The sequence below is a fragment of the Lygodium microphyllum genome, unplaced genomic scaffold, assembly GCF_053477565.2.
Source record: "Lygodium microphyllum isolate KBCC unplaced genomic scaffold, Lygodium_microphyllum_v1.1.10 scaffold_52, whole genome shotgun sequence".
Taxonomy (NCBI): Eukaryota; Viridiplantae; Streptophyta; class Polypodiopsida; order Schizaeales; family Lygodiaceae; genus Lygodium; species Lygodium microphyllum.
Genome location: NW_028229535.1, coordinates 140,275 through 161,065, shown reverse-complemented (window position 1 = coordinate 161,065; position 20,791 = coordinate 140,275).

Sequence of the window (20,791 nt, the reverse complement as noted above, 5' to 3'; positions counted from 1 at the left end):
TATTCCCCTACCTTAGTGCTCCCCTTTTCGGTTGTCTTAGGGGCTGACGTCTGTGCCTCTGCGTCAGAGACCTTCTTTCCAACAGGCAGAGTTGTAGCACTCTCCGTTTTTAGTGCGATTTTAGCTTCCGACTTCCTACGGCTCTTCTTCCCTATTGAGATTGCATTGAGATTGCTAGGTCCTAGCAGAGAGATGCCGACCTGCTTCATTTGGGCATGGTTCATGACCCGCAATGGGATAGGCGTAGCCTCCCCACCATGGTTCTCGACTCCAAACAGCCCCAATGGGACAGATGGCTTGTTGGCTGAGCTAGACGACGGCTTTCGCCTTGGGCAATCAGCGAAGAGATGGGTGATCCCGCATTCAGCACACCTTTGGTCAGCCTTATCTCTGTTTTGCTGCTCCCTTTCACGGCAGCGTGATGAGACATGACCTGGGTGGCCACAAGTCCAACAGGTGATTGAATCCTACGTCTGCCCTCCTAGGCCTTTACCTCGTCCTCTTCCTAACGCCATCACCGGTATGGGGCGATAATCCATGAGGATAGTGTTGCCCTCATCGTCATGCGAGAGGTAAGGGCATCTCTAAGCTTCTTCCTCGTTTGGTTCTTCCACATAGTGGATAGGAGCGTCACTCGGTGGATGGGTTACGTAAGGACCAGGCGGTCTAGGAATGTCCGTAGGATTTATTTCCATCCTAGGATCAGTCGGCTTAATGTCATTAGGTGTAGGGAGGGCCAATGGGGTTCCCCTTCCGAAAAATGGCTGCAGCCTATTCGCTAGGTACGGCTGGCCGTATGGTTGTGAGTATGGAAGTCTCCTTGGAAATCTACAATGCGCGACGTCATGATTGAACCTACCGCAGTTAGCATAAGGTCTTGACCTAGGGTCTTGACACTCAGCTAGCAAGTGGTTTCTGCCATAGTACACGCATTGGATGTGTGGGTGCATTGGTTGTCTCAACATATCTTGCAACTTGGCTAGTTCCATCTTAACGTCAGCCAAGTCGTGGTTCGTTTCGGTGGTTTTCCCCTTGTCCTGGGATGGTGGGGCTGATCGTTCATTTGAGGCTAATGCTCTCTCTGAGCTTCGTGAGTTGGTCTCTTCTAGGTTTGCGCTTCTGGAGCTCCGCTCCTTCAGCTGATCGTCAACTCGGATGGATTCGTCAAAGACCTTGGCTAGTGCGTCTCGCTACAAGCTCGAGTTGCCTGACAAAGCTTTGTATAGTTCCTTGTCTGGAATCATGCTGATGAATACAGTTGATACTGCTCTTTCAGTCAGTCGCTCTCCAATGGGGATTCTCTTGAAGAGACTGCGCACATGGGTCACGTAATTGCGAATGTCCTCCTTCTCTTTCTGCTTGACATTTATCAAGCGTACTACTAGATTATCGGAGTATCCGGGGTCGACAAATCTCTTAATGAAGAGATCCTTGAGGCCATCGAAGTTGGCTCGCTCTGCGTTATCTAAGCTCGTATACCACGTCCTACCCTTGTCGCCCAAGCAAAGCCTGAATGCTTGAGAGCGTTGAGTCAGGTCATTGAGGGCGTTGGCTTCCCAGACTTGCTCGAACTGCTCAACAAAGATGTATGGATCGTCATGGGGTTGGTACTTATCGAGTTGCTTGGCAACAATAGGGATCTTAGACTAGCTCTTTGAGCCCTGGTTTGCTCCTAATCCTACGAGCAGCGATGTCGCTAGAGCCGTGGCACTTTGCTTTGCCGCCGTGTTATCGAGCAGCCACTTCATGAGAAGCTCACTCAGTGTTAAGTCTCCTTCTAGTGCTCTCTCATGGTCCAATTTCTTCTAGCCAAGTTCAACACCCACTGCACCTCTTGCAACTCCATGCTTTGCCTTTGGCTCCTAGCAACCGTTGCACCTCTTGAAACTCCATGCTTTGCCTTTGGCTCCTAGCCTGCTGATCCCTATTGTGTTTAGCCATGCTTTGCAATGCTTTGCGGGCTAGCTTTCTCTCCTCTTCTAGATCTGCGACGATAGCATCTGTTGTCCTACCGTGGTGCTCATACCAAGCATGAGCGTGATAACTGCTAACCAGCTGCTGAATAGCGTTTGCAAAGGCTTCTAAGTCGAATTCCTCATTAGATTTGTTGTCTGAACTTTCTTCTGCCATTGTCGAGTTATCGCGCTCCACCAAGCTATCGATCAGGTTCAGTAGACTTGTCAAATCCACTTCGTCAGCATCCCTTGCTTGGTCCTACTTTTGCGCATTGATGGTTTGTCTATGTATTGGGTTCTCTCCTACTGGTGGGTTCCTTGAGTGGTTTATCTGGGTGAGTTCCTTCAGTTATTTAATACAGTCCTCAATTTATGGCCCCTCAATGTGTCTTTCCCTATGCACTTGTGCTCAATCAGGCTTTCAGTTTCCTTAAGTGTACTTCAAGTGCGGAAATTCAAGGTGAGTGCAGCAACCAATTTGTAGACGTCTTACGCACTCTCTCGTTGTTTTGGGCTGAATAGGCTTGTTGGTCAATTTCATGGCCGTCTTGTGAGGGTTTAGGGTTTCTCTAAGATATTACCTCGTTCATTTTTTGTCCAATTAGGCCTTACAGCTCAGCGGTTTGGGTCTAAGCCTCTGGGTCTCGCAACTGACCACTTCTAGCTGCTAAGCGGCAACGCCCTACAATTTTGCCTATTCTGTGTGCCAGAATCAAGTTCTGAGCATCTCAAAGCGAAATTTTGGTGCTGAGAAGTGCTTAAAAATAGCTAAAAATTACAAATATCAAGAGAAAAATATTCAGCGTCGAAGGCGGCGGCTCGATCTAGGACGATTTTAAGCACCAAAGTGCTTTAAAGGCACCCGAGTGACACTTCTTGATTTTCCATAATTTTTCAGACTGTCGTGGAGGATGACAAGAGTTATCGGCCAATGCGGGATGCCGAGCCGGACGCCCAGGATTTTTCAGAGCTCAATTCGAAGCCCGGACGGGAAAATGGCCAACAAATGGGCAGGATTTGAAGAGGTGGACTTGTTTTGGCCAAGAGTGGGTAGTGACCTTTCGGGCCAATAAGCATTTTATGCCACATGACAAATCATGGAGAGAAAGAGATGGGAAAAACGTGAGTAGAATGCGCCCGAAAATTGCACCATCATGGGAGATGCTCAACCTCCAGCCTGCAAACAACCCACACCACTGATCATTGCCCTTGCTTTCCTCCTGGATGCCAATCATTTCGCCGTGCTTCGCTCCTCCAATGGCGGTCTCTATGAAGATCTCTGATTTCAGTCTTTCTCTCTCCTCCCTCTCTCTCCCCTAAAGGCAGATTCATGTGGTGAAGAAGAAGAAGAAGAATGGATGGCGGATGCTTATTCAATGAAGACCAGATTGCTCCGTGGTGCAAGAGGAATGAAGATTTTTTATTGTGGACTATCATGAGCATTAATGGTGGCTGGAAATAAGTCCTGAGATATGGCAAATAAAAACCCCCAACCCGCAAAGAACAGTAATCTCATTTTTACAAAGAAAATTGATGATTTATGCAATTTGCTTCATGAATACTTGTTCCCATGGGATGATTATGCATTATAATGTTGTTTGCAATGTCTTCCAACTGTTTGAAATTAAAAAATCAGAAAATCATAAGTGTTGTGGATGAAATTAATAGTGTAAAACCCGTAAAACACGAGAAATATGGGAAAATTGGGTGTTTTTGAGATATAAATGGAAAATATAATAAGATACACCAACTAAATTTGTGTTTTGGCTGAAAATGAACTTAAGAGCCACAGCCCACAACTCATTTTGTATTTTTAGTCATTTAATATTGCAAAAAATATAAGAAAAAAAGGAAAAATAAGAAAAATTAAGGGAAAAAATGGATTTTGAGTGCCGAAAATTAAGGAAAAATAAGAATCATGTTTATGGATGTACGGGGGGTCTGAAGTATGAGGTTTATCCTCATTTCAGCCCTACCTTTATATTTTAGTGAGTTTTTATTGCTTTTCATACAATAAAAATGTGGAAAATGAACCCTAAACCTATGCACCATGCACAACCTAAATGGGTGAGGGGGTAGAGTGTATAAAAAGTGTTTAAATGCTGAATGAAATGATGAAAATATTGCTAGTTTTTATGCATACCATTTAGGTTGGTCGATAATTAAAAATTAAGAACCTAGTAGCACGAGGTCTTCTCGGTGCTAGGTTCATGAAACGCCACATACGAGCAATAGTCAAAATCATTGAAATAAATGTTTTTCACATGTGCACAAATCCTGATTTTCTTAAATGTTTGAGCACATGGGCATTCACAATTTTCATGAATCATAAAGAAATTTAAAAGGTATTAGATAATACCTCTTGGATGCATGGCAATTGCTTTCTAGAGGATTGTGACCAAAGTTGAATGAGTAAGGTCGTCCCAAGCTGTAGACTAGGCGTTGGGTCTAAGGGAAAGAAAGTGAGGTATGGTACATTCCTGGATACAATCAATTGGTACCTTGAGTGGAAATATGTGTGATGAAGTGTTATATATGTTTAGCGACGCATTGAGGGGCCAATCGCCAAGGTGTAGGAGAGTCGTAGTGAGGTAGCGGCAGTTAGCCCGTGGAAGGACCTCCTATGTTTGTGCTTCGTGCTATTTGGCAATGTGCTGGGACTCCCTCTAAGGAGTGTTAATTGGGTTAGAGTTGGACTAGAGACGTGATAGAAATGCAAGATGTTTAGGAAGATGATGTATGTATCATCCACGCTCCTGGCTATGAGGCCATAGGGTTGTTGAGCGCATGATAGAGGTCCAGCTAGTGCATGAGCCAGTGCCGGCCCGTTTTAGGTCCCATCAGTGGTGCGTCTATCGAGAGCCACTTAGAAGTGGCGGTCCTCGAATCCTGGTTGTCTAAGTACTAGTTAGCAGTTTATGCCAAAGGATACTGAGATTGATCCGTTATTCATCGATAAGCATCGTCTAGCAGAATTCCAAAAGCAAGAGAGAGACGAAAGAGCTAGGCGACGTGCTGAAATTCTTAGGAGGTATTCCCCTAAGCGTAGCAGTGCTGAACCCTTACGAGGGAGTGGATCTAATGGTCTTGGTGCCACAAGCAGTAAGTTAGGAGAAGGTGGAAGCTCTAGTGCTCCCCTTTCTTCCATAGGCTAGTCTACATCAAGTGCGGGAGGTGTAACCCCACCGTCCCCTATTTCTAGTGCAAATCCAATTTCCATCATGGCGCAGCCTATTGCAATTCTTGCAGGAAGGACGGATTTGCCAGCTCTAGGTTACCCACTAGCCATTTTTAATGGGCTAGTAGAGGAAGATGCAGAACTCCACATCAGGGAGTTTCAAAAGCTAATGTTTAACTGTCGCATCCAAGAAGAAGAACATTTAACGATGTTCTTCAACATGACTCTCAAAGGAAGAGCTGCCATATGGTATCATGGTTTAGAAGCGGGAACCATATTGAATATTGATTCATTTTATGGAGCTTTTCGAAGGGAGTTTGCCCCTGAAAGGGGTGGGCAATATTGGTTGCGTGTACTTAACGTGACCTGCCAAGAACCACACGAGGATATTCGTGCTCATGCGAAGAAACTAAAAGAGGTTTTCCGTAAGTTGGACACCTCTATTTCTATCCTCGCAGCTGCCCAATTGCAATATTTTCTGCATGGCTTGGACTTTAATATCCAGTTGCAGTTGAGTAGTAGTGTCCCTTTGGGGGATATAGATACTGCCATTACACGAGTACAAGAAGTGGAATCCCAACTACAAGCAGCCTATGCCTCTCGACGCAATCTGAATATGGGTCTAGCATTGGGAAATAACATGGTGACGGCCAATGGCAGTAGTAGCCAAGGGATAGCGATGGCTTATCCTAATGGGAGAGGGAACATGATGCAGAATGTACCTTTATTACCAGCTCCCGCTAGCATATCGATGCCTACGGGCAGTCAAATGGCTCCAAATGGTGGAGGCCAGGCAGTTAATCCTAATACCATGCATGTGGTTCAGCAACCAGTGCCTAATCAAATTGTTAGGCCAATGGAATGACAGGGTAATGATCAAGGCTACGAGTCGAGCGCTTCCAATGTTCTTGGCGAGGTTAAGGACATGATGAAGCATTATACCAACATGATTACGGAGCAGTATCGACAAATAGCCATTGATGTCAAATTTCTTAAAAAACAACAAAATTTGATAGGAAGTAGATACCCAGATGAAGGTGCACCTTCGAGGTTTAGCTGCAAATGGTGTGGTGGGCAACATTATCCACGAAATTGCCCAAATGTCAAGTGCGACATCTGTGGAAAATCCGGCCATTTAGCAGCCACTTGCTGGAGTAAGATTAGTTCCCTCCAGCGAGGTAGTCCGCAACCAGGGCCTGTTAATCATCGTGCGTAAGGAAATGATTCCCAGTGAGAGGACGGACCTAAACAAATACTCCAATGACCAAAGACTACAGTGAAGGAGCTGCCTAGTGGTAGTGGGGTTAGTTTGATTGAGGCTGTGCGCGTTAATGACGCTGAAACCTCTAACCTGCGAGTTGTCCTTACAAGAGGTCAAAAGGGTAGAGAGGCCGACAAGGATAAGCCTGTCGACAAAAACCCTAAACAAGGCGACAAAGGAACGCAAGTTCTGGATCCTACCATGGAAGGGGGACCTCTGAAGCCCGTGGAGAGTAAAGCCGATGTTAAGAAGGATAAGGAACCACCGAGGAAGAAGGTGAAAGTTAAAAAAGAAGCAATAAATCCGGTTGAGCGACCTAAAGAGTGGATGTGACTGGTTCGAGCATGCTGAGAAGCATTGCCCAAGGGTTGCAACCTATGTCGATGGGATATTAGTAGATTATGCCATTGTTGACACGGGATCATCTGTTAACATTATGAGTTCTGAACTGATGGAAAGGTTGGGTTTTGCGATCCAGAAAGATACCTCCACAATTCTCAGAATGGCGGATGATAGTTTGAGACAGCCGGAAGGCTGCATTACTAAGGTCCATGTCACTGTTGCAAATGTAGAATGCCTGTTGGACTTTAGGGTAATTCATTTTGTAGGGCGTCCAAGTTACCAAGTATTACTTGGACGACCTTGGATCTTGCAAGCGGACTGCCAAGTGGATATACCTGCCAGTCGGCTGATATTCGCCAGAGGTGCTCAACGTATGGTGGTTGATGCCTATCTTGAGTCCCCGCAAAGTGAGAGAGCTCCTCTATCTTCCATAGAATTGGAGACATTAGAGGATTTATCTGCCAGTGAGACATCATCGAGTGATGAGACCAAAGAGGGATCCACCACGGAAGACATCTATCAAATCACTTTGAACGAGCCAATAGAGGCCCAAGATTGTATAAGAGATGCAGATGTTATCGAGCTAGACCTTGGTACGCCTGATGAGCCGCGACCAATCAAATTAGGTTCTATGCTCAGTTCAGCAGAAAGGGAGGACTATGTGTCCCTAATTCAAGAATTCCGCGATATCTTTGCCTGGAGTTATGATGAGCTGAGAGGCATTCCTCCTAGCCTCGCTGTTCATATTATTCTTGTAAAAGAGGGCAGTTGTCCTGTGCATCAAAAAGTAAGGCGTATGCCTTTCGAACTGAGGGACAGATTGTTTGAAGAGTTACAGAAGCTTCGGAGAGCGGGTTTGATTTTTCCTATTCAACACACAGAATGATGTTCGCCAGTTGTCATTAGAAAGAAGAAAAATAATCAAATCCGATTATGTGTAGATTTTAAAGAGCTGAATAAGCAGACGGCTAAGGATTACTACCCGTTGCCATTCATTAACTAGATTTTGGATCAATTAGCGGGTAGGGAGATATATTCATTTATGGATTGCTTTGCAGGATATAACCAGATGGCAATTGTAGAAGAGGACAAGTTGAAAACAACTTTTATTACTGTCTTTGGTACTTTTGCGTACCATGTGATGGCCTTTGGTTTATGCAATGCGCCTGGTTCGTGGCAACAAACAACAGATAAGACATTCGGTGACATATCCCCTGAAGAGTTGAAGGTGTTTATTGATGACTTAGGGGCGGCCACCCTGAGAGAAAGGCAGTTGATCATTTTAAGAAAATGCTTTGAGCGCTGCAGACAATTTTGCATCGTTCTAAACCCACAGAAGTGCATTTTTGGTGTACCTTATGGGCTATTGCTGGGCCATGTGGTCAGTTCGGTAGGAATTGCGACAGCTCCTGAGAAGGTCAAAGTCATAGTTGCCATGGGTCCTCCACGCACTCCGAAAGAAGTTCATAGCTTCCTGTCTTCAATTGGTTATTATCGTAGATTCATGAACGCCATGGCAGAAAGAACGTTGCCGCTTACAAATCTATTGTCCTTTAGCTGTTTGTTTGTATGGAGCGACCCCTGTAAGGTAGCTTTCGAGGATGTGAAGCAGGAGCTAGTAAAAGCTCCCATTTTAAAAGCATCTAAAAGAGGTGAGGTATTTTATATATTTTTAGCAGCCACTATGCATAGTTTCAGCTCTGCTGTTCAGCCCAAATCTGGGAGAAAAAGTGGTATCATCCGATAGCCTTTGCTAGTCGAAAATTGGGCATTTCAGAGATCAATTATACCTACATGGAGAAGTTGTGTCTGGTGATGGTCCTTGGGACTAAGAAATTCAGGCATTATATTCTCTATGAGAAAGTTGTGCTTTATACGAAGGCGGTGTTGAGAGAGAGAGAGAGTACGAGAGAGATACACAAGACATGCTCCCAAAGAATGATTCATATTGATGTAGAGTTAGTATATATAGGTGAGACCCAAGTTAAGTGAGAGATGATATATATAGTTGTAACATCTCCACTCAAACAAAGGTCTCCGGCCTGCGAGTGAAAAAACCCTTGGGGAGAACAAGGGAAAAACCCGAGCCCCTACACATACCTACGATACAAAAATTATTTACTATAAAGTTTTCTTGAATACAATGATACATGCCTCAATCAGGGAGACAAGAACTTGGAACAATACCAAGTGTATGTCTTAATTTTCCATTGTTCAAATAATGGACCATTAGTAATCACAGAATTGTTATTCATCACATCAATAGGTTGAACTGGGCAAGACAGGTCGCCCAAAACAATATCAAATAATTCGTCACCTTCAAGAATTAGCATCATCTTTGCTTTCCACCCAAGAAAGCCTTGTCCTTGGAAGAAGGGAACCGAACGTTGGCGAGATGGATATCCGTTAAAAATTACGCAATTGGTCATGCCTGTATGTTGAGAGAAAACAAATAAGATGAGATCGCAGAATCTGCAAACCATGATCAAGATGAGCGTAGTTGAGACGCATGACAATCAAAATAGGGATATGCACATAAGAATGACGAAAAGTATTGAGTGACTAAAAAGAAATCCCAAAATAGAGAGGCGTAACGTGCAAGACGAGATTACGTATATAAGAAAAATACTATTTCGGTCGAGCAAAGAACGTGAACGATAATAAAACATCGCTAAAATTAGCAAGATGTTTGCTTGTCGTAATCAACATCATTAATGAAGACGAGCAATTAACAAACTGTAATTGGGGATTAACGAACTGTAATTAGAATTACAGTTTTTAATAAAGAATCGCAGATTCGAGCAGAATTGCTGTCTTGAATCCTGAACTGTCATAAGTTTTGATCCAGAACTACGATTGACAAGCGGTATTGACAGGATTCGAGAGCACCACGAGAGCTACGCACCTAGACTAAAATTAACTAATACTTCTAATTTGAACAAGTTCATGTATCAAATCATCACTTGTGCAAAGAATTCAATCAAGTATAAACAATGAAACAACTTATCTTTCTTGTTGTTGCTACGCATCCATAGCTCTGATACCATGTTGAGAGAGAGAGAGAGTACGAGAGAGATACACAAGACATGCTCCCAAAGAATGATTCATATTGATGTAGAGTTAGTATATATAGGTGAGACCCAAGTTAAGTGAGAGATGATATATATAGTTGTAACAGGCGGAGGGGCTTCGATTATTGATGAATAAGCTGCAGCCACCTGATCATCTAGCGAAGTAGTTAATCACTTTGCAGGAGTTTGATTATGAGATCAGGAGTACGCCACCAAGGTTACAGGGTATTGTGGAATGTCTTGTGGACTTTGGGGAGCCGAAAGAATCTGTGGCTGAAGGTAGTGACATGGAGTCGTTATTTAAGATAGATACAGCGTCTATTCCCTCCTGGTATGCTGCAATAACACATTATTTATCGACAGGAGAGGCTGGATCCGAACTATCTAAAGCTGAGAGAAGGAAAATTAAGCAGCAGGCATTAAAGTTTGCCTTGATCGCAGGTACATTATATCGGCAAGGGGTTGATGACATCTATTGCCGGTGTGATGCCTGACGAGGTGCCATTTATTTTGGAAGAGTGCCATGATTCCGCTTGCGGAGGTCATTTTGCTGGACGGCTTACAGCACAAAAGGCTTTAAGAGCAGGTTACTGGTGGCCTGCCATCTTCCAGGATGCGTTCGCGTATGTTAAGAGATGTGATATTTGTCAACGACATGATAGTCAAGAGAATAGGAAAAGACCACTCACCTCTATTATGGCGATACTTCCATTTGAGAAGTGGGGAATAGACTTTGTGGGTTCTATTACTCCATCGTCGACTGCGCAAAAGAGGTATATTATTGTAGCAACTGACTACTTCACAAAGTGGTCAGAAACCCCTGCAACAAGGAAAGATGATGCTAAAGAAACTACTAGTTTCCTTTTAGAGCAGATAATATGCCATTTTGGTCCACCGAAAGAATTAGTGTCGGACCGTGGAACCCATTTCTTGAACAAGGTTATCAAAAGCTTGACTAAGGCTTGGCAAATCAAGCACAATAAAATGACTCCTTATAATCCGCAACCAAATGGGCGGGTTGAAAGTACTAATAAACAGCTTGTGGGGATCTTGTCTAAGATAGTCTCTGAGAAGAAACGAGACTGGAACAAGAAGTTGTATGTGGCGGTATGGGCATATAATACCACGTTCAAGCGAGCCACTAGCCACACGCCGTTCAAACTAGTTTATGGTGAAGAGTGCGTTTTACCCTTAGAAATTGAGTTGCCGACCATTAGATTCGCAATAAACCATTCTTTGGGTAGTGAAGACGCCCTATTAAAGCGATTTATGACCTTAGCACACCTAGATGAAATTAAGTTGCAAAGCCTATTACACCAAGAGGTGGCTAAATGTCGCATGAAACAGTTGCATGACCTGAAAGCGAAGAAGTATACCTTTAAGAAAGGACAACTGGTTTTATATTACAATGTACGTAGGGAGCTGTTTCCAGGGAAGCTGGAACCTAAATGGGACGAGCCCTACAAAATCACCAGGTTAGGGAAGAACAGGTCTACAGCCCTATTAGCTGATCTAGAGGGAGTAGAGTTTAAGAATAAGGTTAATCTTAATAAGATTAAACCTTATTACTTCTAAGTATGCTAATACAAAGAAAATGCATTCTAGGTCCATGCTAGGAATGACATGAGATTTGCGAAAGAGCTTAAAAGTTGGTGGATGGGTCGGTTAATCCCTTATTTGGAGCACCCATATCTGGAGAAAAGATACCATCAGGGGAAACTCATCTGATGGAGCAAAGGATATAAAGTGATTCAGCAAGAAGACAAAACCTTTGCGTGGGAGATTCAAGTCTTCTGCCATCACTGCTTACGGCTGTTGACGAGTATCCCTGTTGAGTTCAATGAAGAAGGTGGGATGGAGCCGTCAGTTCATCCTCTCAACATGCTAAACTTTGATTACCATAATTACGAATAGAGGAGTTTGCGATGGCCGGCTGTGTAAACCCATTATGGACGTACACATTATATTTTGACGGAGCGTCTAGGGGCCCTAATAAAAAAAGGAAGTGTTGGAGTAGTAATCCGAGATCCCCGACGAAGAGTGACGATGAAGTTAGCTGCTTATCTCGGGGTAGGATTCACTAACAATATGGCGGAGTATAAAGCCTTGATTATGGGACTGCACATTGCCAAACAAGGTGGTATTCGTCGGTTGTTAGTAAAAGGGGATTCCTAGTTGATCCTGAATCAACTAGATGGGACGTACACAGTGCGGAATCCCATTCTTTGTATGTATCATCAGACTGCGATAACCCTACTTGAGGAGTTTGAGAGAGTGTATTTTCAGCTGATTCCACGTTATTGGAATCAGTTTGCGGATTCATTGGCAAATCTTGCTTATGAGGAAGACCTCTTCTTTAATTGTGGTCCTAGTCTGGATATTGTTATCAATGATGAAACAGGACCCAGTCGCTTGTGGGGAATGTTATCAGAGCATGCAATATATGGCAAACGATGGTTGATATGGGTGATGCAAAGAGTAGACGAGACCAATCTACCGTTGTTATCTTAGACCCATAGGTTGATTAGACAGCGTATTATGCGTACGCCTCTTGCTATCTATGCAGAAGGGATGGGTCATAACCTTATGCATTTAGTTTAGGGCTATGAGCCTATTTTCCTCCTTGGACGGGAGCATATTATTGTATATCTAGATTCCAGGGAAGGATGTGTAGGTGCTACTATGTTTTATTTCATTAGGCCAAGAGGGCCGATTCTTTTTTGTGGTGAAGTGCTTGATTTCATTAGGCCAAGAGGGCCAGTTGTTTGTTTAGTGCAGGTACGGTTAATGGTTTCTTGTTTTAGTTCTGTGCTAGATAGGTTCAAAAGAAGAGCTTGGAAGGAGCCTTTTGTTGCGTGGAAGATTCTCGTGGCCCTATCCAGGTAATATATCTCCTTTATGAGTACTGTGGTTGTTATGTTATATGTGTTTGTATACTTGTTAAGGGGTTTTTCGTTTCTTATTGGGGACCAGCATCCAAGGCATGAAGTCCCGAGGTTTAGGTTCAGTATGTTTGAGGGAGGTTTGAGTGGTTGTTGCCTCCTGTAAAGACATTGTCAGGCATTGAAATACATGTTCTAGAAGGGAGTTCTAGTGACCCTGTTCTACTAGCCTGCTAGGCAGCTGTTTTAGGAGTTCTTGTTAGTTGTGAGGCCGATGCCCTGTTCTCCTTGGGTCACTACACTCAGCTCCCTCCTTTTTACATGCCCGAGTATGGAAAAATAAAAACCCTAAAAGAAGAAATGTGCTGACATAAAATACTTCTTGATCAGGTTATAGGAGTCCTCGCCTAGTAGGAGCTCCTAGTTGTATTGTCCTTAGTTAGGTAGGTAGTTCAGACCACCACTTAGGGCAACCTCTTTGATATTTCTTTTTATCAGATTATGCTAGGTCTACTCCTTGTGGATGTCATGCCTTGGTTCTGTCAGGGGGTAGGGTGAGCATTGTGCTGTGTTTAATATGTATCTATTTTGTATCAGCTTGATGTTTCCTTTGGTTGTTTTGTGCAGATCTATTGTGGGATTCGACGGACTGAGTCACCCTATCCCGTGGTTGCCAATGAGAGCGGAATTTGGATGCCGAGAAGTGCTTAAAAATAGCTAAAAATTACGAGTATCAAGGGAAAAATATTCAACGTCAAAGGCAGCGGCTTGATCTAGAACGATTTTAAGCGTCAAAGTGCTCTAAGGATTCCCGTGCAACACTTGTGGGTTTTTAGTAATTTTTTTGTGCGCCTGGGCAAGTGATGGAAGTTTCCGGTCACTTTGTGGTCTCAAGACGGTCGCGCAGGATTTTTTCGGGCTCGAATTGGACGCCGGACACAGGAGATATGGCAAAACCCGAGAGGGTGCCCAAAAAAAGGCCAAGAATGAAAGGGTGGCCAAGTAGGGGGCCAAAGGGGGTGCCTCTTGGTACCCCCCACCCCTCAAAAGAAAACGTGAAAGGAGGAGGGCCGCGGTTGATCAACCGCGCGAGAAACCCCCCCCCCCTTGGATGAGTTTTTTTTCTGAGAGCAAGCCATATCAATGGCAAGGCAAGGCTGGTCTACTCCTTCTCTGCTCCACATCACCTCCTCTCACGCAAAGAATGGTGGACTATAGAGAGAGAGAGAGAAAATCAGTATTTCTCTCTCCTCCCTCTCTTTCCTCTAAGGGCAGATTCATGTGGTGAAGAAGAAGAAGAAGAATGGATGACGGGTGCTTGTCCAATGAAGACCAGATTGCTCCGTGGTTCAAGAGGAATGAAGATTGCTGATTGTCGACTGTCATGAGCATTAATGGCTGCTGGAAATCTGTCCCGGGATGTGGCAAATAAAAACCCGCAACCCGCAAAGAACGGTAACCTCATTTTTACAAAGAAAATTGATGTTTTATGCAATTTGCTTCATGAATACTTGTTCCCATGGGATGATTATGCATTATGTTGTTGTTTGCTATGAGTTTGATTAGTTTATGCTTAGAAAATCAGAAAATCATAATCAATGGTGTAAAACCCGTAAAATATGCGAAATATGGAAAAATTGGGGTGGAAAATATAATAAGACACACCAACTAAATTTGTGTTTTTGCTGCAAATGAACCTAAGGGCCACAGGACACAACTCATTTTGTATTTTCAATTATTTAATATTGTAAAAAAATACAAGAAAAATAGGAAAAATAGGGAAAAATAAGGGAAAAATAGATTTTGAGTACCGAAAATTAAGGAAAAATAAGAACCATGTTTGTGTATGTATGGGGGGTCTGAAGTATGAGGTTTAGACTCAGTTCAACCCTACCTTTATGTTTTAGTGAGTTTTTATTGCTTTTCATACAATAAAAATATGGAAATGAATCCTAGACCGATCAATAATGCATAATCTAAACGGGTGAGAGGGTAGAGTGTATAAAAGGTGTTTAAATGCCAAATGAAATGATGAAAAGCTTTCTGGTTTTTATGCATACCATTTAGGTTGGTCGGTAATTTAAAATAAGGATCTAGTAGCACGAGGTCTCCTCGGTGCTAGGTTCATGCAACGCCGCATACGAGCGATAGTCAAATTCATTGAAAGAATGCTTTTGCACTAAACACAAATGCTGATTTTTCTTTGTTTGAGCACATGGACATTCACAATTTGCATGAAGCATAAAATGATAAAAGGTATCAGACAATACCTCCTAGATGCATAACACCTGTATTCTCTAGATTGTGACCAACATTGAGTGAGTAAGGTTATCCCAAGCTATAGGCTAGGCGTTGGGTCTAAGGGGAAAGAAGGTGAGGAAAATGGTACATTCCTGGATACGATTAATTGGTACCTTGAGTGGAAATAGGTGTGATATTGTGATATATATGTTTAGCAACGCATCGAGGGGCCAATCCCCAAGATGTAGGAGAGTCACAGTGAGGTAGTGGCAATCAGCCACCATTGGAGGACCTTCTATGTTTGTACTTCGTGCTATTTGGAAATGTATTGGGACTCCCTCTGAGGAGTGTTAATTGGGTTAGAGTTGGACTAGGAGACGTAATACAAACGCAAGATGTTTAGGAAGATGATGTATGTGTCATTAATGCTCCTGGTCGGTGAGGGCGTGGGGTTATTGAGCGCATGATAGAGGTTCGCGGCTAGTGCATGAGCCAGTGCCGGCCCGTTTTAGGTCCCATCAGCATGCAAGCGTGAAGCTAGATGACATGGTGGTAATTTTTTTACCAAATGCTATGGAACAAGTTAGGATGAATTTGATGTTGGTTAAGCACCTACTATCCGCTAGATAATATTGGCAAAACATTAATTGAACCAAAATGAGAATGTCCTAAGCTTATGTTTATTTGTAGCTATAGTGATCATTAGCACTAGTAATTCTTGCCTAGTTAGGAGGCTAGGGATCTCATTCTTGAGACTTATGCAATGGAAAAATCTAGTCATCAAAGTGGCATCCACGGCTCTGGTCCACACAAGCGAATGGTGGGTGAGAATCGAATCTACAAGTCCTCATTTTTCTTTTCCACTCACATGAAAATTTTCCCTACTTTCTTTATTTTTTCATTGTAAATTTTTTTTAATTACCATGCTAAATCTAAAGTTTTATTCTGGATATAGTATTCAATGTAATAGATGCATTTGGTTATGGTGCTTACATGAGGGAAAGAGATCTTTGGATATAAGAAATATTTGACCTATGTCTATTTGGCCCTTGCACGATGCGGGAAAGACCTTGCCTCCCACAATTCCAATCCTCTCGGGCACCCTAACCAAGATCCTCATCCCTTTCTATTTGGCCCTTGCACATGCAAGCAAGACCTCACCTCCCACAAAGCCAATCCTCTCAGGCACCCTCACCAAGATCTTCATCCTTGTGGTTGCAACCATCTCCTCCACCTTACTCTAGCACAGCCATAACCTATGCCCTACTCCACTGGAGCAAGGCCACATTCATAGCCTACGCCCTACTCTAGCTATGGGCCCTACTCCAGTGGTACATCATCTATGCCCGAGCAGGGATGCAGCTATCACCTGCACCCTACTACGGTGGTACATCGTCTTCTACATCTTCATCTCCCTTTTCAAGTTCAGCGACAATGGCATCGAGGAAACTCCCCTCAAAGAAGGCCCTGAGGGCAGCATCATGGTAGCCAAGCACATTGACATTCAAGAAGCCATCTATGTTGGTGTTAACCCATTTCTTCTCCACTGACTACAAGTATCTCGAAACATTTTTGGAGATCCTCATCCCCGTGTGGCTGCGGTCTTTGCAACATGCAGAGGCACATAGCCAATGGCAAGTCTACCAGCACCAAAATTGAATTAACAAAGGATTTAATGGAGGATACAACAGGTCACACAAGATTTTGATTTTTTTGGTGGAGCTTATAGAGAATCATTTGGACAAGGCACGGTGAAAGAGCTTTTTGGAGTAGGTCTGTGTGGGTGCTTAAATAAGCACGAGTGCACAAATGTACAATAGGAACATGCACCTTGAGGTTATGATATGCAATGGTTCTGCACGCTTTCGATTATGGTATGCATTTGTAGTCATGGAATTGTTTAGCATTTGTTTTTATGATACCTTTCTATCATGTGAATTGATGTTGAATAAAAGAGGAGTTTGTTTGATGCAGTTTGCAGAAATTTCTTTTACTCTTAAAGTAATAGTTTTTGAGATCCACATGAGAGCAAGATAAGAAGCCCAAATATCTACAATTGGTTTCGTGCTTGACCAGAAATAGGATATGGGGAAGGTAGAAATGTGCATGTGTTTCTTAATTAGGCCAAACACAAGTGCATACAAAATTGTAAGAGCCTGCTCCAAGTTGAAATTTTAAACTTTGTGGGAAAATTAAGGGGTCTGTTCAACACACTTTTGGTATGAAATGAGTATATACACATGAAATATCTTTTGGTTTGAACTATTATGTTTTCAATGTAAGAAATATTTTTTCCTTGTGGGTTTATCTCATCAATCCTTTTTTGAATAGGTGTTGAGGTGTGACAAAGACCTCATCTATCATTGATAGTTAAGGTGGTAGTGGAGCACTTCCAAGGGTAGCTTGTGAAGCCTTGCAAGAAAAGACCTTTCAAGAAAGTATACCTAGATTATAAGAGGTCATTGATTGGGATATACTAAGGAGTACTTGTTGAGATATCGAGCTCCACTCGTGATATGCCAGGGTGACCGTTGTGCATTTATGTCACCGACTTGTTAGTTGCAGATGCGTTTGGTACACCACCCATGAATAATAGCTAGATGACAGCTATCCTTATCTACTCTAGTTTGTGGCTCAGTTAGTATGCCACCTTAGTTAGTTGAGTTTGGTTTGAGACCCATATATAGGGTTCTTCTATTTCCTATGTACTTGAGTTCTTTTGGCTTAAACAACTAAGAAGAGGAAAACTGTTTTCAGCCTCCACCTTTGTGTGTATTCCCCCATTATGCAAGCAAGCAAGATACAAGTGAGACTCCTTCCTTCTCTCCCAAAATCTTGACATGGTATCAGAGCCTTGTTTGTGGTAAGGAGCTCAAGAAAGCAAACCAATTTTGTGGTGTTTTGGTAAGAGGACCAGTGTTGCTTTCATTTTTCTGTTTTGAGAGCAAGTCTCTACAGGTAGCATAGCCGAAAAGTGCAAGAGTGCATTGTCTCAGATTAAGATGCCCTTCACGGTGTAGCAAGAGAGCAGTATGTGCTGCGAGAGCAGGATTTAGCCCTTGGTAGCTCTGTTTTTTTTATTTGAGGCCATTTGGGGCCTGTTTTGGAGGCGAAAGTTTTCTACACGCACTTAGGAAAAGGCCCAGTTTTATGTTGTGCGACCACTGTTCTACAGGTCGGTGAAAAGTTACTGTAGAAATTGCATCATATGCCTGTGCGCAGATACATTGGGACTTAGAGAATCATCATTGTTGCTTGTTGATGCAAAATCGTCACTAGGAAGTGACTGTGTGGTCAAATACCACTTTCGTCAGTTTTGCAGATTTGCCCTTGTGAGGTTGAAGATGTGTTCTTTGCAGTGATAGAATTTTTTGCAGTGTTCTGTAATGGCGTCTGATTCTCTTTCACAGATTGTCACTGAAAAGCTTGACAAGAACAACTTCCAAGCATGGAAGTTTAGAATGAAGAATTTCCTTATGGGAAAAGGATATTGGAAATTTGTTGCAGGAAATGAAGAAGAACCAGTTCTTCCTGATGTTCCCAATCAATAGCAAATGCAGGCATTTAAAGCATGGCATGAGAGAGCCAGGAAAGTTATGTACTGGCTGTCTATGAGCATTTCAGACTCTATGATTGTGCATATTCAAGATGCATGTACGCCAAAGGAGGCATGGGATACTTTGTCAAAAATGTATAGCACAAATACGCAAGCCAGGAAAATGCAGCTCAAGCAAGAGTTGCATAATGTGCAAAGAGAAAATATGAGCATCAATGACTACGACATGAAGGTGAAGAAGATTGTAGATGCACTTGCTTCCATTGGGTCGCCAGTGGAAGATAATGATTTAGTTTCTGTGGCCTTGAATGGTCTAGGAAAGGATTATGCACAGTTCCGAACATCCATTTCCGTTCGTGAAAGATTTCTTGATTTTGAGGAGTTGATTGCTCTTCTAATTTCAGAGAAGCAGAGAAATGGTGGTGCATCTTCTTTAGGAGGAACTTCAAAAGAAGCTGTCTTCTACTCAAATGCTGGAAGAGGTAGAGGCAGAGGTAGAGGAGGCCAATCTGAAGGCTGTGGTAGAAATCAGAATATGCAACAAACTCAAGAAAACCAATCCTATGGAGGAGGACGTGGTAACTCTAGAGGCAGGGGGAGCCAAAGAGGTCATGGTGGATGGCAAAGAGGCCAAAATGCAAACAGCAATGTTGAATGCTACTATTGTGGTAAAATGGGTTATATGGCTAAAGACTGCTATAAAAAGTAGAATGACATCATGAATGGAAAATTGCAACAAGGGAATTATGCATCTTCTAGTAGACAGGGTGATGACATAAATGAGCATTTGTTTATGGTGCAGCACATGAACAATTCTATGACAAGTGCAGAAGAAAGCAACAATGTATGGTATGTTGACTCAGGTGCATCAAACCACATGATAGGTCATGTAGAATGGATGGAGGATGCAAGAAAAATGGAAAAACCAGGATTTGTGGAGACTGGTGATGATATTACACATCCTATTGTGCAGATTGGAAAATTTCCTTTGTCTATGCAGGATGGAAAAAAGAAATACATTTCCGATGTATTTCATGTCGCGAATATCACCAAGAATCTGGTTTCTGTTGGTCAAATGGTTGAGCAGGGCTTGCAGGTCAGATTGAATCCTCATGGATACTTTGTTGAGGATATGAAAAATAAAGGTCACTTGATAGCAAAAGGAAAAAAGAAGGGCAGAATGTTTACGTTGGATGCAGACATGTCTAAATTGAGTGCAGCAATGCTTGCACATGGGACCGGTGTAGTTGCAGATATTGATATCTGGCATAAATGCATTGGTCATGTTAATGTACAATGACTTAAATCAATGCAGGCCCAAAATGTTGTTGCAGGATTGCCTAAATTCAAGGTTGCAGAAATGCATAAGGTATGTGAAGCCTACCAATTTGGAAAACAGGCAAGGAAACCATTTCCTAGACATGTTCAAGAGAGTAAGAAGCCATTGGAATTAATCCACTCTGATGTGTGGACTACTAAAGCTGCATCTCTTGGAGGCTGTCATTATTTTGTCACTTTTATTGATGACTATAGGAGAAAAGTTTGGGTGTATTTTATGAAAAAGAAAAGTGAAGTTTTGGGGCATTTCAAAACTCTTAAAGCTATGGTTGAAAAAGAAACAGGCCTGCAAATAAAATGCCTAAGGTCAGATGGAGGGGGAGAGTACCTCTCAAATGAGTTTGCAAGGTTCCTACAGGAGCATGGCATAAAGCAGCAATATTCATGCAGTCATACCCCACAGCAAAATGGAATTGCAGAAAGGAAAAATAGGCATATTGGAGAGGTATCTCGTGCCATGCTCAACGTAAAAGACTTGCCAGATTTTTACTGGGCTGAAGCAGTTGCTATAGCAGTCTACATAATGAACAGGACTCCCACTGCAGCAATACATGGGATGACTCCAGAGGAGAGGTATACTGGTAGGAAACCATATATTTCTCATTTGAAGATTTTTGGTTGCATTGCCTATGTTCATGTGCCAGATGAGTTCAGATCCAAGTTGGATCCAAAAGCTGAGAAATGCATCTTTATTGGTTACTCTCTGCAGAACAGAAAGGGTATAGATGCTATAACCCTTCTACTCGTAAGTTTATAGTGAGCAGAGATGTTGTTTTTGATGAGATGAGTAGCTGGTATAAACCACTAAATGTGATTGATGATGTAGATGCATAAAATGGTAATGCTGTACATAATTCACAGTAGCAGTCACAAAATATTAGTGGACCTAGAACGTCCTCTAGCAGTGGTTCACATTCTTTGCCATGGACAGGTAGATTGAGATCAGGAGAATCTTCTCAAAGCAATG